The following is a 24,887-nucleotide window of genomic DNA, read 5'->3' as shown; positions in this document are numbered from 1 at the left end:
TGAGCAGGAAATGCCACGTTTTAATAGTAGGTCTTCCTCTCCTCTTCACTGCTATTATCACCCATGGCCAGAATTTCAGGCACACCAAAAGCAAAGCAGGTGTACCTTGAGATATGCCCTAGCCCCTTGGCACAGCTGACCGCCTTTTTTGCTGGAGCCACGAGGTCTTCCTTCTACGTAAGGTGCTCTGGAGGCGTCCTAGGAGTAGAGAACACTCACCTCTGCCACAGACCAGAAGGGCGTTCTTTGGAGCTGCCTGAGACTTACAGCACCTGAAGCAAGTGGCCAACTCCACGGTGCCCGTAAAGAGCAGGATGCTTGACTGAATGAGCAGGGCAGGAGGCCCCACGCAGAGAGAAGGCAGAATTCCAGAGGAAGCCAGAGCAGCCGGAAGGCTCACCCATTAGTGACTTCCCACTGGACCGACGTTGTTGGACGGGGCTAAGGGGGAAGAGCCCGTCCCCAACACCAGATGGGGAAGCAGATGTGGCTCAACTGAAAGAGCACCCGCCCACCACATGGGAGGTCCAGGGTTCAAACCCAGGGCCTCGTGGCCCATGTGATGAGCTGGCCCATGCGCAGTGCTGATGTGCACAAGGAGTGCCGTGCCACGCAGGGGTGTCCCCACGTAGGGGAGCCCCACATGCAAGGAATGCGTCCTTCAAGGAGAGCCACCCCGCATGAAAAAAGCACAGCCTGCCCAGGAGTGGTGCCACGCACACGGAGAGCTGATGCAGCAAGATGACACAACTAAAAGAGAAACAGATTCCCAGTGCTGCTGACAAGAATTCAAATGGACACGGAAGAACACACAGCGAATGACACAGAGAGCAGACAATTGGGTGGGAATAAATAAAAAATAAGTTTTGTTTTATATTAACTTTTCCATGAATGCAAGTACTGTGCAAATTAAGGAAGAAAGTACTTTGTTTTGTTCAGATATTTTTCAACAGTGTTCACTATTTGGGAAAGTTACACAACCTGTGACAACATTGCTTGTAGTATAGTAGTTGTCAATAACCACACTCTGTCATTTGTCTGCATTTGTAACCATCACATTCAAAATAAATCTATGTGCAGCAGCAATCTTCTAAAAAAAATAAAATAAAACAAAAGAGAAAAAAATAAAATAAAATAAATAAATAAATCTAAAGGAGAAAAAGCACAACAGATGGACCTTGTGTGTTTAGCCTCCTTCACCAGCAGTTGGGAATCCGGGGCCACCTGCGTTCCTTTAAGGACAGCTCCAGCCCAATATCCTAAGCACACACCGTCATCCCAGGATGCTACTGGAGAGATGACCCCAGGGCCCCCTACAGGCCAGCGTCCAATCACCCAGACTGACCAATCAACATTCTCCTCTTTCTGACAGTCTTCACACCTTCAGAGAATGAGAGCAGATTCCTTCTGTTTTTTTGGGTTTTTTTTTTTTGAAGAAATTCCTAATGCCTAAAAACGGACAATGCAACTTAGGCCCCAAGTAATTCTTTCCATATTCCCCGTTGCCACAGAAAGAAATCCTGCCTTCTCCAAGTTCACTGTCCGGTTACACAAAATTTGGGGCCATTCCCCTGTATAAACAAACAATGCGACAGTCCCACAGTGGGATTTGAAGGCAGCTCCTGAAGAGCAACCGACCCCACAACGTTCCTAAAGTACAAGCGAGCCCGGCAGGGCCACCTGCCACCCAGGGGACAGTAAGGCACGGGATGTACACCCTGGCTGGAAGAGTCAATGGACCCTGTAGAGCTGTGCCCTTTGAGAGACTTAAAATCACCGTTTTATAGCAGAAAAAAAAGGGGCAAAATCATTTTTCACAAAAGGGGGTGGCAGGGGGGAGCCATGTTTCAATCTCTCTGAAAGAGCAAGGAAAGGAGCTCGCTGGTGCCGGGGCAGCCTCCCCCCTCGGCCAGCACCAAGGTCAGCTCTGCCGGCGCACAGGGCAGCCCGGGCGTGGGTCTTCCCAGCCAGCCTCCAGGGGGCCAGCCCCGTCCCACGCCCTGAGCACAGCCCCCGAGCCCCGAGCAGAGGACCAGCGCGGGTGAGGTAACCGTGGCGTGCTGTGAGCCTCTGAGGTGCGGCGCGCTGGCCCCCAGCAGAGGCCAGCGGGCAACCATCCGGGTGGCCCAGCAGATATGGGGGTCGGCGCTCTCTCCCTTGATTCAAATCCTCCAGCGGCCGGAGACCAGATTCCCCGTGTCTTTAACTCTGCTCCAAGGGTGGAGTAAACCCTTACACTGCCTGAAACTAATTTTTTTCTTAAGGCTAAATGATTTAGAAGCAATTTCCTCCTTCTAGAAAAAGGACAGAATGTGAAAGAGTTATTTAGGTTTTTGTTGTTGTTTTTAAAATTTATTCCCACCCCCGCCCCCATTGTCTGCTCTCTGTGTCCATTTGCTGTGTGTTCTTCTGTGTCTGCTTGCATTCTTGTCAGCAGCACCTGGAATCTGTGTCTCTTTTTGTTGTGTCATCTTGCTGCGTCAGCTCTCCGTGTGTGCGGCGCCACTCCTGGGCAGGCTGCACTTTTTTCACACAGGGTGGTTCTCCTTGCTGGGCGCACTCCTTGTGCGTGGGACTCCCCTACACGGGGACACCCCTGCGTGGCACAGCACTCCTTGCGCGCATCAGCACTGCGCATGGGCCAGCTCACCACATGGGTCAGGAGGCCCGGGGTTTGAACCCTGGACCTCCTAAATGGTAGGCAGATGTCCTATCCATTGAGCCAAATCTGTTTCCCAGGTACTTAGGTCTTTTAAAACTCTTTCATCTCCTCCATGTCCGTGCTGTGCACAGATGAGCATCCCGTCGTTGCTCCCGTCTGGATGGGGAGAAAGTTGCACAGCCACCCACCCCTTTCACCGATATGCATTCTGCACGTCCGCTGTGCCCGTCCCTTCTGGGTGCTGAGGAAACATCGGGGTGCAGGAGGGATGGGGCTCTTTGTGCTCAGGGTGGGAGAAGACCGGATATGATACACACAGTGCCCGGGAGCCTGCCACGGCACAAGCAGGGTTGCCCTGGCCCCAGGATCACGACGTCAGGGCTGCACCTCTACACCCCGGGAGGGGTGACACCCTGAGGTGTCTAGCGGGTCGTGAATTGCCCCCGATCCCCACAGGACCTAAGAGGCACCCAAGTGCGCCTCGACAGCGCTGCCCGCCCTGAGAAACAGAACCGTGCGACTGAGGCTCTTGGCTCAGATGCCCACGCTCAGCACCTGCGCTAGGTAAAGAGGAAGGCGCTCCGAAGAGTCCGTTAGGAGAGCAGAAGCGCTTCTCGTGGAAGCAGCAAGCGGAAGAGCGCGTGCTGAGCTCACTCTACCCGCGGCACCTTCACCACACGAGCGCCTAACAGGAGACACAAGGACAGGCAGCGCCCCCGAGGCTCAGCAGGCGCCGCTCCCTGCCCAGGGGCTAACTTGGCTGACTCTGGGAAAGTGCACCTGTCATCCTGCACCTCGCTTTGGCATTTACAAGGCCGCCCCAGCCTCACACTCCTGTGCGTGCAGCCCCCTCGAGCTGCCTCCATGTCCAGCCACCCCTGGCCACGTCCCCGCCAAGCCCCTCCCTGTGAACAGGGTCTCAGCACGGGCTGCTTATCCAATGACGCATACATTCCTAAGAAGCCATGTGCTCAGAACTGAGAATGCACAGGGCCCACAAACGAGGGTAAAAGGTGAGGGGCTTTACACACACAGCCGAAAAGAACATTTACTTGGTTGTTCTCATGAATGAAAGAGTGATGATGACGAAATAGCCGTACCTTAGGAAACCTTTATTTTAATCCAAAAACAACGAGAGCAACCGTTTTCACGTATTTTTACAGAAGAAACGCCACCCTCCCCTTTACTCCCAAGCTCTATCTTACGCCAAAACCTACTATAAGCAAATAGAACTGGAGCTGCAGCTATTTCGAGGCGGGGGAAGAGCCCCCTGCCTGCCCCTCACCTCTCCTGGCTCTGGTGCCCCCCTTGGAAATCCTGGTCAGAAACTCAAGGACAATCTACCAAAGAAATCTTAAGTAAAAAAAGGCCGAGAGTGAGGGGCACACGAGCAAGACGAAGAGTCTGGGGCAGGAAGGGACACAAACACCCCCCCCCACGGAGAACAACCCAAACGCGGCCTGAGGCCTCCCGGCAAGCAGCACCAGGGGCTGTGCCAGCACGGAAGGTGGGTGCACTCGAGAGGGCAGGGCCCCCGAGCACGCCAAGCCCTTGTTCAGAGTCTGACCGAAGGAAAGGCGGTAAACTGAAAAGACAAACCTGTTTCCAGATGAGTCAAGGAGGGCTGAGGAGAGCCACCGGAGCCTGGAAAAGTACAGCAGTTAAAAAGTACAAAAGAAAAGGAAGGAGGACGACCCATGTCTAGATGGTCGCTGACTGACAAAGCCAGCAGGAGGCGGTGGACGCCTCAACACCCGAACCCGTCCTGCTGTGCTGTCGCCGCGCAGGCCGTACCTGGGATGTGAGGTGAAGTCTCAAGACCGTGTGGCTCGAGCAGCTGCGGGGCGTTGGAGCAGAGGCGTCTCCGGAGGGGTCAGATGGGACTTGAGGCTCCTGAAAGGCAGGAAGGAGATATGAGGTCGCCTTTTGGCCCCAGAACCTCCAAGTCTACGGCTATGCTGGGGAAGAAGGATCCCGGCCAAGCGCAGCATAGGAAAGGACGCCCTGGCGGCCAGCGTCCTGGACACAGAACGGACGGCATCGGGGAGGCGAGAGGGTGTCATCGGCGGGACTGACCGGGCACAGGGCTGGCGCCCGCAGGACTAGGAAGTTACCAAGGGGATTTTGGTGTAAATGGGAAACTGGACTAGACCACCGTGGTGGCTGGAGCTGTGTGCACCCCAGAAGAGCATGCCCCTAAGGCTAGTCCACTCCTGTGGGTGTGCACCTGCTGTGAGCAGGAGCTCCGGAGGAGGCGCCTGCGGTTAAGGTCTAGTCTTAACGCTAGTACTGGAGACCTTGTAAGAGAAGGAAATTCAGACGGAGAGAGGGGAGGCCGCGGGAAGCCAGAGCTGACACTCAACAGAGCCCAGAAGATGGAGGGGCCGCCACGTGCACTGCCACGAGACGGAGGAGCCGAGGCCCGGGAACAGCCCGCAGCCGCCCCACGAGTCCCGTCTCCGGAGAGGAAGCATCACCTTGAAGATGCCTTAACTTGGACTTTCTTTTCATCCCCAGAACTGTGAGCAAATGAATGCCCGATTTTTACCCTGTCCCGTTTCACAGTATTCACTTGAGCAGCCACGGAAACGAGAAGCACCACCTCCAGCCGAGCCGTGCTACCTCTGTGAACGGATTACCAAATTTCAATAAAGACCGTTGATACCACAAGGATATTTCCACAAATCTTGGGAAAAGGGGGATTACAAAAGCTCTGAGGCACCGGTAGGGGAGGCAAAGGGGAGTGAGTCTCCTTCTGAGTCTGGAGTTGAGAAACGAGGTACGCAGGGGTGCCAACCCCGTTTCCAGGGAACAGTGGGTCCAATCCGTGGTCAGTCGTTTCTCAACGCGCTTCCTGCACTGGCCGCGCCGCCGGCTGCCCACGACACCTGCACAGCCCACGCTGTTCCCAATGCCGAGCCTGCGCACCCTGGGCCGGCCGAGTGGCCTGCAGGGCCTGCAGGAACAGGAACAGGCCATCCCCTCCTTTCCAGGCCCAGAGGCACCACTGTCTGGGCAGAACCTTCTAGGGAAGTGCCCTGCGCAGGGCTTTCTTCTCTAAATCCGACCGCTTCTACCTGACACACATTCAGCACTTACCCACAGGCAAGAAAGTGGAACCCACAGTTTTGGTGTAATATCAAAAAAGAACACCCACCCATCAGCTGGTCAACACCACGTGGCAGGTGCTTGCAGTGGAAGAGTATTCAAGTTGGGAAAATGGAAAGAAGCCTGATGCATGCTGCCAGGCCAATGAATGCGGAGTGAAACGAGCCAGACACAAAGGGACAGACGCTGCCGATACTGTGATTCCGCTTATAGGAAGTATCCAGAATATGCAAATTCATAGAGAAGGTTACAGGTTACACTGCACATGACCTGGTGCGGGAAGAGAAGGCAGCGTGTGCTGGTACTGCACCTCTGTTTGGGCTGATGGAAAGCTTGGGTAATGGTAGCACAGCACTGTGAATGCAGTTACCACCACCGAATTGTATACTTGGAAGTGGTTAAGTGGGAAATTTTATGTTGGACATGTTAAACAATAAAAATTTTCTAAAAATTTAAGAAGCAAATAACCCAGATGGTAAAAAGCAAATAACCAAATAAAAGAAGACTATCCACACTTATCTGAAAAGACTATAAAATGCTCCCGTGCCAAGCACCCATGTGTGAGACTGCGCAGAATAAAGGCCTGGGCTCGGCCAGCCCCTGGGGTAGCCTCTGCGCCTCTGCACTGTCCAGCGACAGGAGCGCCTTCGGACCACACCTGACAGTTCGTGGGAAGGAGAGAGGGGGTGGGGCAGCCATGCCAGAAAGACCAACCATATGATTGGGGGTCCCGTCATCCCCGCAGAGGGACCCAGCTCCACTGTCACCCGAATGGGCACTGACTGCCTCACGCCTACGTCAAGAACCCTGAAGAAATCGCTGCACCCAAGGCGGGAGGGCTTCCCCGCCTGATAACCTACACGGCCGTGCCGGAGAGTGGCGTGTCCTGACTCCACGTGGACAAGACACGGGAGCGTCCGTGAGACCTTCCCAGACGTGGCCCTGTGGGGTCTGCTTTTGGCTTCTAAATGGGTCCTTTCCACTGCAAACTCTAATCCTATGTGCAACACTTTCTTGAACATCCTAAAGCGAGGCCCACCGTGCATCAGTCCAGGATTAACGGGGCTGGAATGCACAGCGATTAAATTCATTAACCCTGGTATTCTTTAATCCAAGAATGTTCCTAATGACTTAATTCGCATTTTTCAGATTTGAAAATTCACTTGTTAAACAAAAGCAGAGTAGTGAAGACACTACACCTCCTACCTAAAGAAATAAATTTCGTTTATTTCACAAATATAACAAGCAGCACTCCAAAACTACCCGGGGACACAGAAGGGCGTGTCCACCCCACCGGGGCATGTGGCCAGGCCTGAAGGTGGTCTGAGAGCCGCAGCAGGGGAAGGGCACAGTGCAGCCAGGGCACGTAGGCCACAGACGGCACCCACACGGGAAGCAGGGGGCAGCCCCACAACCAAGACCTCTGTGGGCCAGGGTGTCGACAGCACTGCGGAGAGAGCCCCGCCAACAGCACGGAAACGTGGATTCAAAGAGTTCTAACAGGATTTTTAAAATTATCTTTAAATGGGGTTTCACTGTGGAAAACCTACTAATGATGTCTGCTAACCAGCTTGCACTCATGTGAAAGCAAAACCTTGTCACCACATCCCTGGAGAGCACTCATGTCCCCAAGCCAGGACCCAGAATAACCAAGAGTCGAGCAGATAAGAAGAAAAGTGAAGGGTGGGCTGAGAAAAGCTTCCCTTGCTGCCCCAGGCGCTCCCTGCCTGAGGACAGCTGCCACCCTGAAGAACTGCGAGGCATTTGTTCACCCAGACTGTAAAATGGGAGCCCAAGAGTGGGAGGGGGGAAAGCCCACACTTTCAGGAGGGCGCGCGGTGCACCCCCATTTCACAGACGAGACGCTGAACCTCAGCCCAGGGACTCGGTTTCGAAATTCAGGCTTCACTGCCATTTTGGAGAAGCGTCCTCTGACAGTGAAAAACGCATCCTGCCAGCCTTTCAGCGGGAAGGCGATCTTTCTCGTGTGGTTATGGGACAAGCGCAGAGGCAGGTGGCGGGAGGGCTGGTGGCCCCTCAGCTCTGAAGCACCTGAGAACTTGAAAAAGCAGAAGTTCTCAGAGTTGGGGCCACCAACGCAGCCACCGAATGCAGAAATCCTCTCAGGCTGTAAAGGCGAAGGACGGCCAGGGGGGGCCGAGAGGGCAGGAGGGTGGGGCTGGGGACAGAGGGACGGGGACAGTCCTCCGCCCACCCCGTCCACATCAGCGACACCTGCTCGCCCCGCGGCAGTGCAGCCCACCGAGGCCAGGGCCTGACAGGGCCAGCAGGGGCCTCGCGGGCCCCTGGTCCTCTCCCAAGGCACCCTGTGGTGTCATCTCCTTCATTACTCAAACCAAACTCAGGACGTGTGTCCAGTCGGCACACGTGGGAAAACGCAAGGCGGGCACATCCGGTACAAAGTGGAGCCTTGCTCAAACCTCGGTGCCTAACGCCACGCCGAGGCGCCCTTATTTCTCCTACGACACAAGCCCTACAGGAGACCAACAGGCCCCGCAGGGCGCGGGGCCAGAACGGAGGACGGTGACACTTTAATTTAGACGCCAGGACCTTCCTCCACTAACAGATGCAGGCGGGAAGATGCAACAGGGAGAGGAGACATGGTTTGGAAGAAGATTTAGCTTTCAATCTCTGCTCGAACACTTACTGGCTGAATGAGCTCGGGCCAATGATTCTGAATCTAATTTCCTTATTTCTCCAATGAGAGCATTACGGAAAAGCTCATAGAATTGTTCAAAAAAAAAGACATTAAATTGAGACTGTAAATATAAATACAGCCAGCACTTTTTGAAATAAACACATCTTGGAGAACATCTCAGACTGACAATTTCAGAAGCGCCATCTCTTCATTTCATACTTTTCCACAACTGCAGTGGCTCCTCCCTGGCCTTCTGAAATTTCTCTGCCAAATAGCTAATGAGCTCTACAAATGGATAAACGCAGCCAGGGGGGAGCTGCTATTTAAAGAAACCCTCTAATTTAAGTGAAGAAGTGTTTGATCTGTGAAATTAGCTCTTAATTACGGGGTCTGTTAACATCGTAAAAGAATTACCTCACGAGCAAGCTGTGGGCTGTGAGCAAGCTGTGGGCGTGGGCAGGTGGGGGCCCCCCTGGATCTGGACCCTCGCTCTTTCTGTCTCAGTTACTCAGGGAGGAGAAGCCCAAGAAGGGACGCCACGTGCTGCAGCGGGGCCTGTGGGCTTCCACAGGTGGCTCACAGCCCAGGATGGGGGCCTGGGCAGGCTCGGTGGCAAAGGGGAGGGCCTGGCGAGGCTGAGCGGGCAGGGCGGGCACCCCGACAGCAACGCAGGGGGAGCGGGGCGCCAACCCCCGGAAACACGCGCACACTTCGCCCCACACCCCAGGACCAAGGCTTGTCTGCTCGCCCCCAACTCATCAATGCGACCCACGGCCCTTTTCACTCAGGACTGCCGGGGCGCAGGCAGCGCCACCCGTCAACCCACCCAGGAGATAAACCTCTTATGCACCTACTGTGCGCACCCCGGAAGGGTGCCAGGGAACAACAGTGTCTCCAACACACGCCGTGGAGCGTGGGCTCCTGTCTGCCTAGACCCGGTCTCCAAGGCTACGCCCACCCCACCCCACCTTACGGGCAGCATCTACGCTGGGACCCGGTGGTTCTGGGCCCAGGGCCCCCCATCCCGGGTAGACCCTCACAGTCCCACGAAGCAAGGGGCTGGCACACGACGAACCCTTCTGTTGGCCAGATCAAAAGCTACTTCCACATTCCAGGGCCCAAGAGATGGTGCTGACTGTTTCATCAAAGCCTAAGAAGAGGGAAGCAGACGTGGCTCAACTGATAGAGCGTTGGCCTACCATGTGGAGGGTCCAGGGTTCAAACCCCGGGCCTCCTGGCCCATGTGGTGAGCTGGCCCATTCTCAGTGCTGCCACGCGCAAGGAGTGCCGTGCCACGCAGGGGTGTACCCTGCATAGGGGAGCCCCATGCGCAAGGAGTGCGCCCCACAAGGAGAGCCGCCCTATGTGAAAAAAATAAAACAAAACACAGCCTGGCCAGAAGTGGAGCCACACACACAGCTGACGCAGCAAGATGACGCAACAACAACAACAAAAGTGGCACAGTTTCCCGGTGCAGCATGGTAAGAATGCAAGCGGACACAGAAGAACACACAGTGAATGGACACAGAGAGCAGACAATGGGGGGGGGGAGAGAAATAAAATAAATCTTTAAAAAAAAAAAGCCTAAGAGGATTCCTCAGAAGGTGAAGCACAGACTTAGCACATGACCCACAATTTCACTCCGAGTGAGCACCCAAGAGAAGGGAGAAACCAAGTCCACACGAAACCTGGCCCGGCAAAGTCTATGACAGTATCATTTTTATTAGCCCCAAAGCAGGAAGGACGCAAATGTTCCCAATGGGTGAATGGAAAAATACAATGTGGCATATCCAAATAATGGGGTGTTATTTGGCAGTGAAAAGGAGTGAAGTATCGATACGTGTTAGAGCACAGGTGAACTCTGAAAACATGATGCTTCGTTTCCATTTCATTCCACTCGTGCAGAACGACCGGCACAGGCTCACAAAGTAGGTTAGTGGTTGCCCAGGGGCGGGAAAGGGGAAGTGTGGAGTTACTGCCAACGGGGACAGGTTTCCTTTTTGGGATGATGAAACTGTTCTAAAACTAATCGTGGTGATGGTTGCACAACTCTGTGAATATGCAAAAAAAAAAAAAAATTGAACCATACTCTTCAAACCGGTGAACTTTGTGGGATATAAAATATATTCAAAAAAGCTGCTTAAAAATTTGAAGGAAAAAAAAAACACTAAGAGAAGCCCAGCTCTGCATGGAACTTGAGGGTAGTTTTCTATTAGCCATGCCCAGACAGCCCCAGCAGCTTAGGTACAAGTTCAGCTGTTACAACAGCACTTTCTCCCACAAATTTTAATTCTATTTCAAGTTAAAACGCTATCACTGAAAGAGTAATAATTATAGCTCTGGTTGCAATTGGGAAGAGGATCTCCACTTTACTTGTGCAACCCAGTTATTATATGTAACAGTCATGCTAGGAGAGCCTCACGAACGTGAAATTAGCTCCTGTTTAATCAGCCGTCCCTACAGGCACGACCTCAGCTTTTGCAGTCCTGATGCGTTGCAAACGTAAGCTCCGGTGTGCACGCACAGCTTCAGTATTTCATGGCGGGGGAGCACAGGATAACAAAACTGAGGAAGACAGCAGCATGGGTTGGTTTCTCAGCTTTTAGCTCGGGAGGAGCCCCTCTAGCTGAGTGTGCACACTGCCCAGAATCTCAGAGAAGAGGGCATGGCTTTCGCAGGAAGTCAGAAGAAACGAAAAACGGGGAAGCGGACTTGGCCCAGGGGTTAGGGTGTCTGTCTGCCACATGGGAGGTCCGCAGTTCAAACCCAGGGCCTCTTTGACCCGTGTGGAGCTGGCCCATGCGCGGTGCTGATGCACGCAAGGAGTGCCCTGCCACACAGGGGTGTCCCCGCGTAGGGGAGCCCCACACGCAAGGAGTGCGCCCCATAAGGAGAGCCACCCAGCGCAAAAGAAAGTGCAACCTGCCCAGGAATGGTGCCGCACACACGGGGAGCTGACACAACAAGATGACGCAACAAAAAGAGACAGATTCCTATGCCGCTGACCACAGAAGCGGACAAAGAAGAAGACACAGCAAATAGACAGAGAGAACAGTCAACGTGGGGGGGGAAGGGGAGAGAAATAAACATAAATCTTAAAAAATAAAAAGAACAAACGAAAAGACCGCCAGGCAGGCAGGAACTTAGCAACGCCCTCAGCACTAGCGCAGCGTTTCTTAACACTACCGGGATAAATAAATCACCAGTGGGGAGGGCTGGTGGGTGGGAGGGGAGAGCGTGCGGGCCACCAGTCTCTCGTGCTGCATGCCCAGAATGCTCCCAGGCTCGCTGGCAGCCTTTTGTCTGCCCAGGCACACCTGGCAGGTGTGTTCCCAGGGCGCTCCTGGGCGGAAGCGGCGGGGCGCAGCTGCCCGCGGGCCCTCCTCGGACGTGTTCCGGGTGGCGCAGCAGCCTATAAAGACCCGGAGACTCCGCACAGCCTGGCACCACGAGCAGAACGCAGGGCGGCAGCCCCGCATTACCGGGGGACTCGGGCAAGCACGTGCAAGCCTTTGCCCCTGAATGTACTTTTACAGACTTAATTTGTTCTCCTGGGGCTACGTCGCTAGATGCGTTGCTACAGTTGTACACACCAACAGCCAGGCAAGTTCGAGGAGCGTGCCAAGTCAGGTGGCGCAACGGAGGCCGGGGGGCTCCCATCCAACGACGGGGACCCACCACCCGCCGGCAGTCCTGAGCAAGGCCCCTCGCCCTCACGTCCTCCCGCACGCTTCCACAGGACCACCTGCCCTGCCTGAGACGCCACGGGGCCAGCCGCTCCAGCCACGCCGGCTGCCACCCCACCTACTCTCACATGTGAGCCATCTGCTTTTCCTAGGACACACGTAAATGAGTGCCAACCCGGGAAAATGAGAACGTGCGGCTGCCACCGCAGCACAGGAGAACGTGGCCCGGCCCGGGACGGCAAGCCACGGCCCCTGGCCCCTTGCTGGACTGGCCAGGAGTTTTAGAATGGGTTTTTGTCTTTTTAAAGTAGGCACAAGAAAGGGAGAGAGACGAGGAGGACCACGGGGCAGAGGCAACACTGGCTACCTGGCCCTGAGGCAACGCTGGCCGTCCCCACCACCCGTGACCGCAGCCCCAGCGCCTGCCGGCCTGGATGGCAGCACCCGAGCACGGGCCCTGCGCCTTCTGAGTAGCTGAAGGAAGGCTACCAAAGAGGCCGGCGGCGGGAAAGCCTTCCTATCCAGCCACTCTGCCCGCACCTTAAAACCTGAGTCTTGTCTGAAGCAAACAGAGCGCCAGGCCGCACTGCCCAGTTATCCAGTTTTTGTCAGCACCACAGAGGGCAGCCACGGCCGGGCCCTGCGCTGGCACTGCATCCTGTTTGCCCCCAGCCCCTCGCCATCCTTTGCCAGAGTCCAGGGGCTCCCCCCCACTCCCAGCCCTGAGCCCTGAGCCCTCTGGCTTCAGGCAGGGGCAGGGGAAGAGGGAGGGGACAGAGAGCCTCTCCCCAGCACGGGGTGCTCTGGAGGGCCATCACCTCTGCGCAGCCCCTCCCTGCCCCTCCAGGCCTAGGGGCCCCTCCCTCACAACTCCGGGTCCCTGGCACAGTGGGACCAGCCCACGCGCTGCCCCACCTTGGTAAACGGTCGCTTTATTGAAGCTGCTCCCAATCACCCCATTTGGGAGCGCCCCGTTTCCTGCAGGGAGCCTGACAGTGACCACCTCGCAGGGACTGGCCTCCTGACGTCTGCGGCTACTGAGGCCACCGCACGGAGCGGGGTGGTCTCGGTCCCCCTGAGGTGGAATTCCTCCAGTCCACGACCTCAGGGCGGGAGGGGCCTTGAGACTAGGTCACGGTCTCTCCTCCCTCGCTCGGGTCACCTGCCCTGGAGGTCCACTAGACTACCACCACCCAGAAGAGCAATTCGGGCCGCAGCTATTGCAGCACAGCGCATCAGCCAAGGGAAACCTTCCTTTCATTCAACGAAATCCGAGCAGCCGGAGTGCCCCCGGCCCTGCGCTAGGTGCTTTTTCTCATGCACAGGGTGGCGGCGTCCACGCTCATTCTAGAGCGAGGAGCCGCAGCTCTAAGCGCCGCTGTGGGGGTCTCCCGAGCCCATCTGCCCCCAGGCGCGCCCCCGAGGCTGACCCCTGCCAACGCAGGCGGTCAGGGCACCGGCCAGCTCCGGCCACGCGTGTCCACGTCACGGCGTGCGCCTTGCTGCGCCTGCAGCCACCTGCCCGAGCCTAAACGCTGGCAGGTTTGTTCATGCTCGTTTCACGGAGTAAAGTGATTCTGAACGTTCTCTGCCCTGAGCTCCCCACGGAACACGCTGTAGGACTGGGTCGTGTGCCTAGGGGACAGCCCGGCAACCCCCGCCATGCCAGGCTGATGAATTTGTGAGGCTGAGTCAACTGCGAACGGAAAGACTTTTCCTAGATCCCGCCTTAACGTCTGCTCATGGCCCTGGCAGTGACACCGTGGGCAAGCCACACAATGTGTTTCACATTCACCATCTGAAAACTTGGATAACGATACCCATCTCAGCTATGCCCACCAGGTGCTTCCTACTATGAAGATTCCCAGGCAGAAAGGCAAGCTGCGTAGAGGTTCAAACCTCGAGAGAGCAGCTCTGCCATTCATTAGCTGTGGACCAGTTTCCCATCTTTCCTGAGTTCCCTTTGCTTATCTGAAAAATGGGATGATAATAATAATAATAATAATAATAATAATAATAATAATAATAATAGCTTCTTCACAGAGGACGAGGAAGGTTTAACTGAACTAATACATACAAAGCATGTATGTATATACAAGCCCAGGGCCATAGCACACAGTATATGTTTGCTATCCATTATTATTATTAGTTTCTTAAATCTACAAACAAGATCTTAGATCTTCTTCGTACCCAACTCATAAAGTGTTGTGAAGATTAAGTACCCAAAATGAAAACTATGTTTTTACTCTAGGAAGGTGTTTTGTAGTCAACAAAGAACTATGCAAACATTTGATTTAAAAAATAAATGTAACCTTATTGTTTGATTTCGTTCCACTGAGCTCATTCTGATGGTGGAAGATTTGAGGGCTGTTGCCTGGACTTAAAGCTATTAAAAACATAAGTAAAACGGTGAAATTATAAAAGCAAAACAAGTCATGACTGAATCTTGAAAATACTGACTTTTACTTAAATATCCCAGGTTCTGTAGTGCATGTGTGTTGGGGGGGCAGACAGCTGGCAGCGACTATACCCCTTCTTCATCTCAGCACATCCTGCCGGTGCTAGAAGAGCTGCCTATAACAGAAAGGGGCCTCTTTTAAAGAGAAAAGCAGCTTTGAAGAGGAGTGACATTCTGAGGCATGCTACTACAAGATGGCCTTGGCGACTTCATGTGGAGTGAAACAGCCCACACACAGAAGGACAAATATTGTCACATTCCACTTACTTGAAAGAATGCAAATGCACAGAGACAGACAGCAGAGTTCACATGGCAGGGGACAGGGGATACTGCATAATGGGTGCAGGGTCCCTGTCTGGGGCGGTGGAAACGAGCTCGTGGCACGGCACTGTACGTGTGATTCGTGCCACAGGACAGTGTGCTTGGAGTGCCTGAGCTGGGAAGTTCACGTTGAGATGTTTCCACCACGTAGAGAGAGGGAGACGACAGAGACGATGGCAATCAAATGCCATAAATGATCCTGGACCGGACCGAAAAAAGGAGGAGAAAAAGGCCCAGGAGGAGATTACAGGGACATACGGAAAACCTGGAACACAGATTGTAAGCTGCCTACCAATGTTTCAATTCTTGAACTTGATAACGGCACTTAAGGTGTTTACATAAGAGAATATCCTGCTGCTTAGGAAACATACACAGAAGTACTGAGTATTCAAGAAGCACGGTGTATACAACCTACTCTCTAATGTTTAGAAAATAATAAGCAGATGGATAAATGAGTGGGAGGAAAGAAAAAGAAAAACAATACAATACAGGTGGCAAAATATTACAAGGCAGTAGATCTGGGTGTTTGGGAAGGGGGTATGGTATGTTAGAGTTCTCTTTCTGAGTTTTGTATTATTTTGGCAACTGTCCTATCAGCTTGAAATTATTTTTAAATAAAACGTTTGGAGGAAAAAAAGTGGCAGCTGCGCCTCACACGCTGTGGGTGTCTGTGTCGGCGTGTGTGGGTCAGACGTGCAGGCTTTACCTTCCGCCAGACAATGACGGCCTTTGCTTTCCCTGCTCTGCCCCAGCCAGGTTCTTCCGCTCAAAGTTCAGGCCGAGACACAGAGGCCAGCCGGCTGCTTCCCCCCGGCCAGGAGGCCCGCAGCTCACAGAGACCGGGTATTTGTTTTCCCAAACTATGTATACACGGAATGGAAATGTTTGTTTTCCATGTCCCATTTTTCTCTAAAGAAAATGATTAAAGGACCATTTCAAGGGCATTTTTTGGGCTTTTTTTTGCTCATCCCCTCAACCTGGATACTGGATATATTAAGCAGCCTTACATCCTGCCTTTTAACTTACCTATCGCCCTCTCCTGCACTCCTCTCTGTTGACCTTTACATGTAAAATGGTGCTTCAGAAACTTCTATAAAGAAAAGGTCAAAGTGAAACGTTGCCGGGAAGGGGCCAGATGGGCAGCGGACAGGGTGGCCCCGCATCCAGGCCCCCCAGGAGCAGAGCTACCTGTCCCGTGCGTGTCTTAGGCAGGTGCCTGTGAGTACCTGAGCCTGCCCCAGCTGGACCAGCTGCCTTGACCCTGAGTTACACCCAAGCCCCAGAGGCTCCCCCACCAGCCCAGCTCCCGGCCCAGCCAGGGGCAGAGCCAGGAGCTGCGTCCTAGCACAGCACTCCATTTTCAGGCAACTTGCACTCAACTGAGGGCCAGCTGGGCATGGCAAAGGTTAAAATCTGCAAAACTGGCCTCGATAGTTGTAAGTGCAAAAAAGAAACGGTGAAAGAAGCTAGTATCAGTAAAACGTGGTATGGATAAAAGGTTGATAAATGTAGTAAATCTTTCCTAAAATTTTAAATGGACAATCATTGAACCCTGATGAACATCATTTCATAAAAATGAAGCTTTTAGGGAAGCGGACTTGGCCCAATGGATAGGGTGTCCGCCTACTACATGGGAGGTCCAAGGTTCAAACCCCAGGCCTCCTTGACCCGTGTGGAGCTGGCCCATGCGAAGAGCTGATGCGCGCAAGGAGTGCCGTGCCACGCAGGGGTGTCCCCCACGTACGGGAGCCCCACATGCAAGGAGTGTGTCCCATAAGGAGAGCCACCAGCGCGAAAGAAAATGCAGCATGCCAAAGAAAGGCGCCGCACAGAGAGCTGATACAACAAGATGACGCAACTAAAAGAACACAGATTCCCTGTGCCGCTGATAAGGATAGAAGCGGTCACAGAAGAACACACAGCAAATGGACATAGAGAGCAGACAACAGGGGGTGGGGCTGGGGGAGAAGGGGAGAGAAATAAATTAAAAAAAAAATAAAACGGCATCTATTTTTAAAAAAATGAAACTTTTAAATAGGTGCTCTAAGAACTTAATGAATTAAACTGAGGATCACTGAACACCTATCAAAATGAATCTTTTCTGATCAAATATTTATATTCAGAAACAGAGTACAAAGTAGCCTCAGAGGGAAGCATATGTGAGTCAACTGACAGAGTGTCTGCCTACCATATAGGAGGTCCAGGGTTCAAACCCAGGGCCTCCTGACCCGTGTGATGAGCTGGTCCACACACAGTGCTGATGCGTGCAAGGAGTGCCCTGCCACGCAGGGGTGTCCCCCATGTAGGGGAGCCCCACGCACAAGGAGTGAGCCCTGCAAGGAGAGCCACCCTGCATGAAAAAAGCGAAGCCTGCCCAGGAGTGGCACACACGGAGAGCTGACACAGCAAGATGACGCAACAAAAAGAGACACAGATTCCTGGTGCCACTGAGAACACAAGCGGACACAGAAGAACATACAGTAAACGGACACAAAAGAGCAGACTATGGGGGGTGGGGAGGGAGAAAGAGAAAGAAAGAGAAAGAAACATAAATCTTAGAGAAAAAAAAAAAGCCTCAGAGAAAACCAGTGTGCCACGATGCCCCAGGTCCAGCAAACAGCTGGGCGTAGGAGAACCTGGACGAGGCCAGTGTGCAGGGGTAAGGGCCGACACAGATGCTCCTTGGAGATAAGGCAGCAGCCCACACCCAGTGGGAACGGCCACAGCCGGGGGGGCCCCAAGTGCAGGGAGAAGAGCCCCAAAGCAGCTCAACTTCCCTGAAGACTGAGTGTGTGAGTCCACATCTCCCTGAAGGCCCGCCTTTCACAGTGCTGTGTCTTTACAGATAAATACGGGATGTCCCAGTTAAAGCTCGATTTTTGATGAACACAAGATAATATTTTAGTGTTTAGTATATCCCCAATTCTGCATACATCCCAGATACGGCATAAGTATGTCCCAAATACTGCATCCTTGTTTTTTTAGTATGAAAAGTTGTCCTGGGAAACGGACTTTGGCCCAGTGGTTAGGGCGTCCGTCTACCACATGGGAGGTCCGCAGTTCAAGCCCCGGGCCTCCTTGACCTGTGTGGAGCTGGCCCATGCGCAGTGCTGATGCGCGCAAGGAGTGCCCTGCCACGCAGGGGTGTCCCCCATGTAGGGGAGCCCCACGCGCAAGGAGTGCACCCGTGAGGAGAGCCGCCCAGAGTGAAAGAAAGAGCAGCCTGCCCAGGAATGGCGCCGCCCACACTTCCCGTGCCGCTGACGACAACAGAAGCGGACAAAGAAACAAGACAACAAGACGCAGCAAAAGACACAGAAAACAGACAACCGGGGGAGGGGAGGGGAATTAAATAAATAAAAATAAATCTTAAAAAAAAAAAAGAAAAGTTGTCCTAAAAAGCGTCCACCGTGTATCTGAAATTCAAGACCAGCTGGGCGTCCACTATTTCCTTTTGCCAAAACCGGCACTGCGAGCCAGCCCCGGCAGCTCAGCTCCGAGCGCCTGCCCCCACCCTCCAACTTCCGTCACCCTGACCATCAGCCCTGACCGCACGCACACGGGGCCTCCCTGTGCACGCCCGCAGACTCGGACAAGCGCCCACATGCGCTGCGCACACAGGAGCCTGGAAAGGGGAGAGCCCATAGCAGGGGCTACTCCGGAGGGTCCGTGTGGGAGGAGGGCTAGACACGGGCCCCCGCAGCTGTCCAACAAGAGAAAGGGGCAAGTGCGAGCAGTTCTGGTGTAAGCACAGGCGCTTGGTTCTCGGGAGAGTGAACACAGGCAGCGGAGGTTTGGCTTCTTTTTGGCCAGCGCCACTGTAAGGACGCAGCATCCTCAGCCGCCCCGGGTTGTGCACCACGGGGCACTCGGCCAGATGCCGTGAAGGTGAATGAACCAACCATATACACTGCAAGAGCTCGTTTTGAACTTTTAATTCCTACGTGATGGAAAATCAAAGTCTAGGGTAAATTTAAAATTTCCTAGCGCTCACCACAGTGGCTAAAGTTCTTTATGCTTTAACCAGTTTGTCTTGAGGACTATGTATAGCACAAATCACAAAGTATCTGCACGAGGCCAAAACCAAACAAAGAACAAGAACACCTGTGATTCCACCTGATGCAGCACATGGCAAGCCTCCCGTAAATAAGGTGAGAGAGGCAGGCCACCACCTAACCAACCACAGCAGATCTAGTTGTGTTTTTCTACACCCCTTTGTGTCATTGGTGTAACTCTTCTTGAGTTAGGGGAGCCCTTAATCAAACAAACATCTAAGAACACCATACTTTTCCTATTTATACATAAAAGTATTATTCCACCCTGGGCCAATTTCCCTTGATCTATATGCTGGAAGAAATCCCAGGGACACCATATCAAAACAATACACACACACACACACACACACACACACGTGCGCGCGCGCGCACAAAAAGGTATTTTGAAAGCAGCACTCTACATTCCTTCTAAGTCCCCAGCCCAGTTTGAATTTTTACAAAGAAACCCCTCCATTCTGCTAAAAGGCCCCAAATTAAGAATTGACAAGCAAACAAAGCCTGGACAAAGAGAAAAAAAGGTTTACCTGTTGGACATGCTATTATTTGGCACAAAGCAGAAATGTTCTCTACCTCGGCCCCGAAATTTTCAGGTATTTCACGATGGAGTGAAAAGAGTTAGGCTGAGAGCTAGCTGATGTTCAAACTGAACCAGGGGTATTCCATCCCAGCGCCTGAAAGGGCTAACGTCGTCACGCTTGGCCCACGCCCAGGTACTTGTGCCCCCGGCCGGGGCTCGGGCGCATGTGCCCGAGCAGCCCTCATCCCCCTGGGGCCTCTCCAAGGGCCCTCTGCCTGCCTTCTTGCCCCCATGGCTGATTATTTTTTTTAATCACCTAAATTTACTGCCTCTCTGAAACATTACGAATCACTTTATCAGGAGTAGAGCCCAAGGTCAACCCAGCATTCAGACAAAGCTCCAGCGCGCTGTGCTGGCTGGCTTCGGCGGCTGGGACCCTGGCCACAGGGAGTCGGTGCTGGCGTTAAGGCTGCATCTGTCACCTCCTCCCCGCCCTCGCTCTCCTGGCCGTCCTCCGCAGCTCCAGGCACTGGCCGGGCAGGTGGCCAGCTCCACGCTGCGCTCCCACCCACCCGGGCCAGAGCTGGCCGAAGGAGACACCGCATTCCCCGAGCTCCAGCGCCTGGGGCCGGCAGCACAGGCCAGCGCCACGCACCGCGCTGGCGGGGGCGGGACCAGAGCCCGGACGGCGAGGGCAGAGGGGACAGAAGCGGTGCCCGCTCCAGGGGGGCGGGCAGGGTGGGAGGGGCACGACCTGGAGAGCGCCGGGGCATCTCTGGAATCTGGCTCCATCGGGGGCTTCCCAAGACCCCTAAGAGGGCCTGTCAGTCCTGGGGCTCTAACTCGCTTTCCCGTGCCCCAGAGAATCCCAACCGGGGAGGCTGGCGCGCTCCGCCTTAGGCACCCAGCGAGTCCTGCTCCCTTCCCAAACGCCAATCGGTGCCTGTTTGGAGACCCGAGGCTAAACGCGGCCTAGTCCCGCCACGCGTCCTGGCTCTGAGAGGCTCACAAAGCAGCTTTGTAGGAAGGCATGTCCCGTGACGGCGTTTCAGGTTCCTGATCACCCCCCCCCCGCACGGCCCTGGCTCCCAGGGCCAGGCATTCATCTAGAAACACTCATCTCCAGCCCATTTCCCCTTTCAGTCTTGACTCCCTCTGATCAGTCAGCTTGTTACAGGCCCTGGAAAGCACTATTAGCTTTGGATTTGTTCTACACCATTTTCATCTCCCTACCAGCACCACCTGGCTCTAGACCTGCCTTGCAGCGCTTGGCCATGGCCATGGGAGTTTTAAACTACGGTGACATCTCTTACCCTTGGCCCTTCCAGACTGGGCAGCCCCAACCCCTCTCTCAACCTCTTAAGAACTCTCCTCCATCCCCAAACGGAAGCTAAGGCTTCCTTGGGCACAGCAAACAAGAAACCCCATCTTCTTATTAGATTCCTGTCCAGAGGGCAGATATTTAAGACAACTGCACATGGGCTGCACAACCCAAGTCCCTTTTTGCAAACGTGGCTCTCTGCCACCTTCTGCGCCCCTGTGCACCTCCGATGACTAGGGGACACGGAAGAACGGGCATGCTGGGTACAAGGGTGAGTTATCTCTGTGTGCACGTGTGCATACCTAAGTAAGGACAGGTTCGTCTGCAGGCTGGGGGGTCTCACGGGACTCTGGAGGTGCAGGGCCCGTGGAGAGGTGCCCGTGTCCCACCGCCTGTCTCCAGGCTGAGGGGCAGTGCGCAGAGGGCACCGGGAGCCCTGCACAGTTAGTTCTGTCCTGAAAAGGACACGGGTCTCTCAGGGGCAAGCGTCCACGCCTTCTAACCACCCTCCTCCAGGGCTGGAGAGGCTCCTGGTGCTGGTCCCCTCGCGGGCTGCCCAAAGGGCCCTCCCGACCTCTCGGGGAGTCCAGGCTTCCCCCCATTACTGCCCCTTCCCTGCAGGCAGCCCCCCGCGGTGGTGAGAGGCCTGGCACGCAGGCGTCACCTCAGCATTTGCTTTAGTTCACTGGGGTCAGGGTGTTTCCCAGGGGGCAGCGGACGCAGAAGCGAGCTCGCTGCAAAGGGTTTTCCAAAGGAAAACCATGTCAGGCAAAAGGCGGCTCCTTCCCGGCGCCCCGGCACAGAGCTGCAGCCGCCTCTGCTGCTGCGGGGGGAACACTGCATCCCACAGCCACGGGGCGACACGGCCACAGCCCTTCCTCCTTTGACAAAGCTCCTACTTGGGAGCGTCTGGCCGGCCAGTCCTTTAAGAGGTTCAAGCGCTCACGAGCCACTCCCTGGTGAGGTGACTTGGGCTGGTATCCCACACCCCAGACACGCCACACGGCCGGTGGGCTGTCCCCAGGGCCTGCTCGTCCCCTCGCATGGGCACGTACACCGCGAGCCACCGGCAGACCGCGAAGCGCTTGCTCCAATGCTGCTCCGTCCTTGTGGGTGCCCAGAGGAAACACCGTTCTTCTGGAGCTTTCCTACAGGGGACCGTGTGGCTGTCGCACAGGAGCCGCCCGCTCCTCGCCAGGGCTCCCGGCGCCCGGCTCAGGCTTCTGGGTGAGGACAGTCCGAGCGGCACCTGGCAACCAGAGCCCTCGCCGCCGCCCCAGCCCAGGCCTTCTGCTTCCGCCACGCCCCACTCAACAACCACCTCGACGACGTGGACGACAAACTGCACAGAGCTCCTCCGTGGATTCAAAGCCATGGAACATCACAGAGGTCCCGCCTGGGGCTAGAAACCCCAGAGACGCCCTGGGCCAACGTCCGAGTCCAGAAGCAGGGAAGGTGGCCCGAGCGCGTCTGTTCCGCTCGTGATCACGGGAAGGTCTGTGGGAGGAGGACGGGCATTCACCAGCCAGCCCTGGAGGCCACATGGCAGGCGGAGGAGGAGAAGGACATTGACAACAGTGCCAAGGGCTCCCACCCCTATGAACACGCCCCTTCTAGAAATACACTTTCGGGGTTACCCCTCTGCACGCTCAGCCAGCCCACGTGTAGGCCCTGCACGGACGACACAATCTTCTCCTTCACCGACATTTTCACACCTTACAAAAAGGTCTTAGTGGGAAATGGATGTCGCTCAAGGAGTGGGGCACCCAAATACCACATGGGAAGTCCCAGGTTCAGATCCCGGTGCCTCCTAAAGAAGACTAGCAATACAGCAAGTTGATGAGATGGGCTAGCACAGCAAGCTGACATGAGATGACGCAACGAGGAGACAAATGAGGAAACACAACAAGAGGCACAACAAGCAGGAAAACAGGTGTGGTTCAAGCGATTGGATGCCTCCCTCCCACATGGGAGGTCCCAGGTTCAGTTCCGGTGCCTCCTAAGAAGAAGATGAGCAGACACAGAGAGCACACAATGAACAGACAAGGAGCAGACAGCAAGCTCAAACAAGGAGGGGGTGGGAAAAATAAATTTAAAAATCTTAAAAAAAACACACACAATCACCAAGGTCTTCGTTTCCTCACCTGATTCACTAACAAATCAGACACGTCTGTTCAGCAGCACGACTTTCCTTCTGGTAAGGTGATGAGGGCTACAACGCAGAACCAGGGTGGAGGTTTCACCCGCACAATGCGCTGTTACTCTTAACGCCTGGTGAGATGAGTGATGTGCAAGTTTCTAGAAGCTGCAAGCATGGGAAAAAAAAAAAAAAAGGTGATTATAAGCCACTGTCTACATTCCTGCAAGAGGTACCATAAATTCAAGCTGATTTTCCCGAGGAAGCAATGCCATGATGGGGCCTTCGTAAAGGTACCGCACAGGGCGAGCAGCACACCCCATCCCTCGCCTGACCCTGCTGCTTGGAGGGGGGGGGCCAGCGCTGTACTTCGCCCACTCTTGTTTTTTTACAGGAGTCGTCAGAAACCCCAAATTTTGAAGAAAAGTGTAAATGACATTTCTATATTCTATTTAACAGAAAGTTTTCTACCCATCGTATGTATTAAAATAAAAGTCACGTGCAACTGAACTTAAAAGCATCCCCATTTCCTTCCCTTACTTTTTTATCCATGGGAAGGTGAAAGAACACCACTTAGAGGAAGAAACTTCCAAGGACTTCTGCATGTTCACAGGTGTTTACAGTCAAACACTTGGGGAAACTGAGGACAGCTGTGAAGCCTGCTCTGCCCTCCTTTCTCTGACTCATAATTAAATGTCCTATGCAAACACCTGTACTGGGCAGAAGCGTTTTGGTGAATGGGGTTCAGTGCTCCTGAAGCTTCAAAGCCAAATCCACCTCCTGGTGGGGTGGGAAGGGAGCACCCCGTTCTGCCCTCCCCCATCTACCCTTAGAACTCCTCAGGCACAAGCACCAGTAGCAAGCGCGGGGGTTAAACAGCTGGGCACATCCCCAGAGGCTGTCCCCCAGCTGAGAGGCCTGGGGAGCAGGCCCCACAGGCCCTGCCAGCGGGAAGCACGCCGCCTCCCGCCTCCCCCACCTTCGACAGAAAGCTCCACAAATCCACCCCTTCCACTGAGAATTCCCTGAGAGCAAGCAGCAGCCTCTGCTCGGCTGGCTCACCTCTCCTCTCCTTCGGGGTGAACAGCTCTGCGTGTTAACGCACACCTGAGGCAGCCGGCAGGTAAGGTACCTGCGTGCCACCTGCCAGCCAAGTATGCCTGGGAGCAGGACATCTCACGGGGGAGGAACCTCCCAGAAGGGCGAAGCGTACCCCGCGAGACGCCAGCCACAATTACAGCTCCTTCTGATCACCTGCGCCCTGGAGCCAGGCCACAGTCACCTGCTCTCTACAGACTCGTTGTCCACTCTCAGCACCAGCCCCTGACCAGGCCACTGAGGCACCAGCACCTCGGCCCTGGGCAGCCCTGGCGGCACTCTGTCGCCGGCGCCCGAGCCTAACTCATGCTTCCACCTGCGGCCGGGGCGCACTGATAACCAGGCAGCCCTCCCGGGCACCAGGTCCGAGGACAGATAACAGTTCTGAGCATTGACTAGAGGCACTGCCCGGGGTGGGCCCGGGACCTGGGTCCAGGGCGCTCAGGTCCCCTCAGAGCAGCCTGGGAGCCCGTGGGGGGCCGGCCACCTGGGGTTCCGCCGGCCCTTGCTCTGGGAGTGCCTCAGCCGTGGGCTTCTCAGATGCGGGTCAGGAGTAATGGGGATGCCAAAGGGGACGGCCCAAGAGGCGACAGAGAATGGAAATGCCTCTTGTCTACTGCGGTACATGTACAGAAACGAAGTGCCACCCAGTGCCCTGTCCCCGGGTTTCAATGTGCTTCTATTTCACTAGGGCTTGCATCGTTGGAGCAGAATTCTCCAGAAGCCTCTGCCCCTGCCCTCACACACAGCGAAGCACCCCGGGAGGCTGCTGACTCACCGCCGCAGTCTAGCAGCAAGGGTGAGCTGGAGTGCAAGACCAGGCATTTCTGAGAAATCAAATACCTGGTTTTGGGGGGCAGTGCTC

General features: G+C 54.7%; 1 protein-coding gene across 3 annotated transcripts in view; it reads right to left on the bottom strand.

Annotated features, from left to right (window-relative positions):
- SLC7A1 (solute carrier family 7 member 1) overlaps nt 1–24,887 on the bottom strand; it is a 70,425-nt gene that overhangs the window by 34,288 nt on the left and 11,250 nt on the right. For 2 of the 3 annotated variants that reach the window (XM_058277009.2, XM_058277011.2), the window contains exons 2-3: nt 22,932–23,092; nt 4,457–4,555 (exon numbers count right to left, since the gene is read on the bottom strand). The gene's annotated coding sequence lies outside the window, so the exon portion shown is untranslated. The remainder of the gene's footprint in view (nt 1–4,456; nt 4,556–22,931; nt 23,093–24,887) is intronic. The other variant, XM_058277012.1, reaches the window with a different exon arrangement.

The sequence above is a fragment of the Dasypus novemcinctus genome, chromosome 15 (genome assembly GCF_030445035.2).
Source record: "Dasypus novemcinctus isolate mDasNov1 chromosome 15, mDasNov1.1.hap2, whole genome shotgun sequence".
Lineage (NCBI taxonomy): Eukaryota > Metazoa > Chordata > Mammalia > Cingulata > Dasypodidae > Dasypus > Dasypus novemcinctus.
This window is presented reverse-complemented; position numbering and strand designations above follow the sequence as displayed.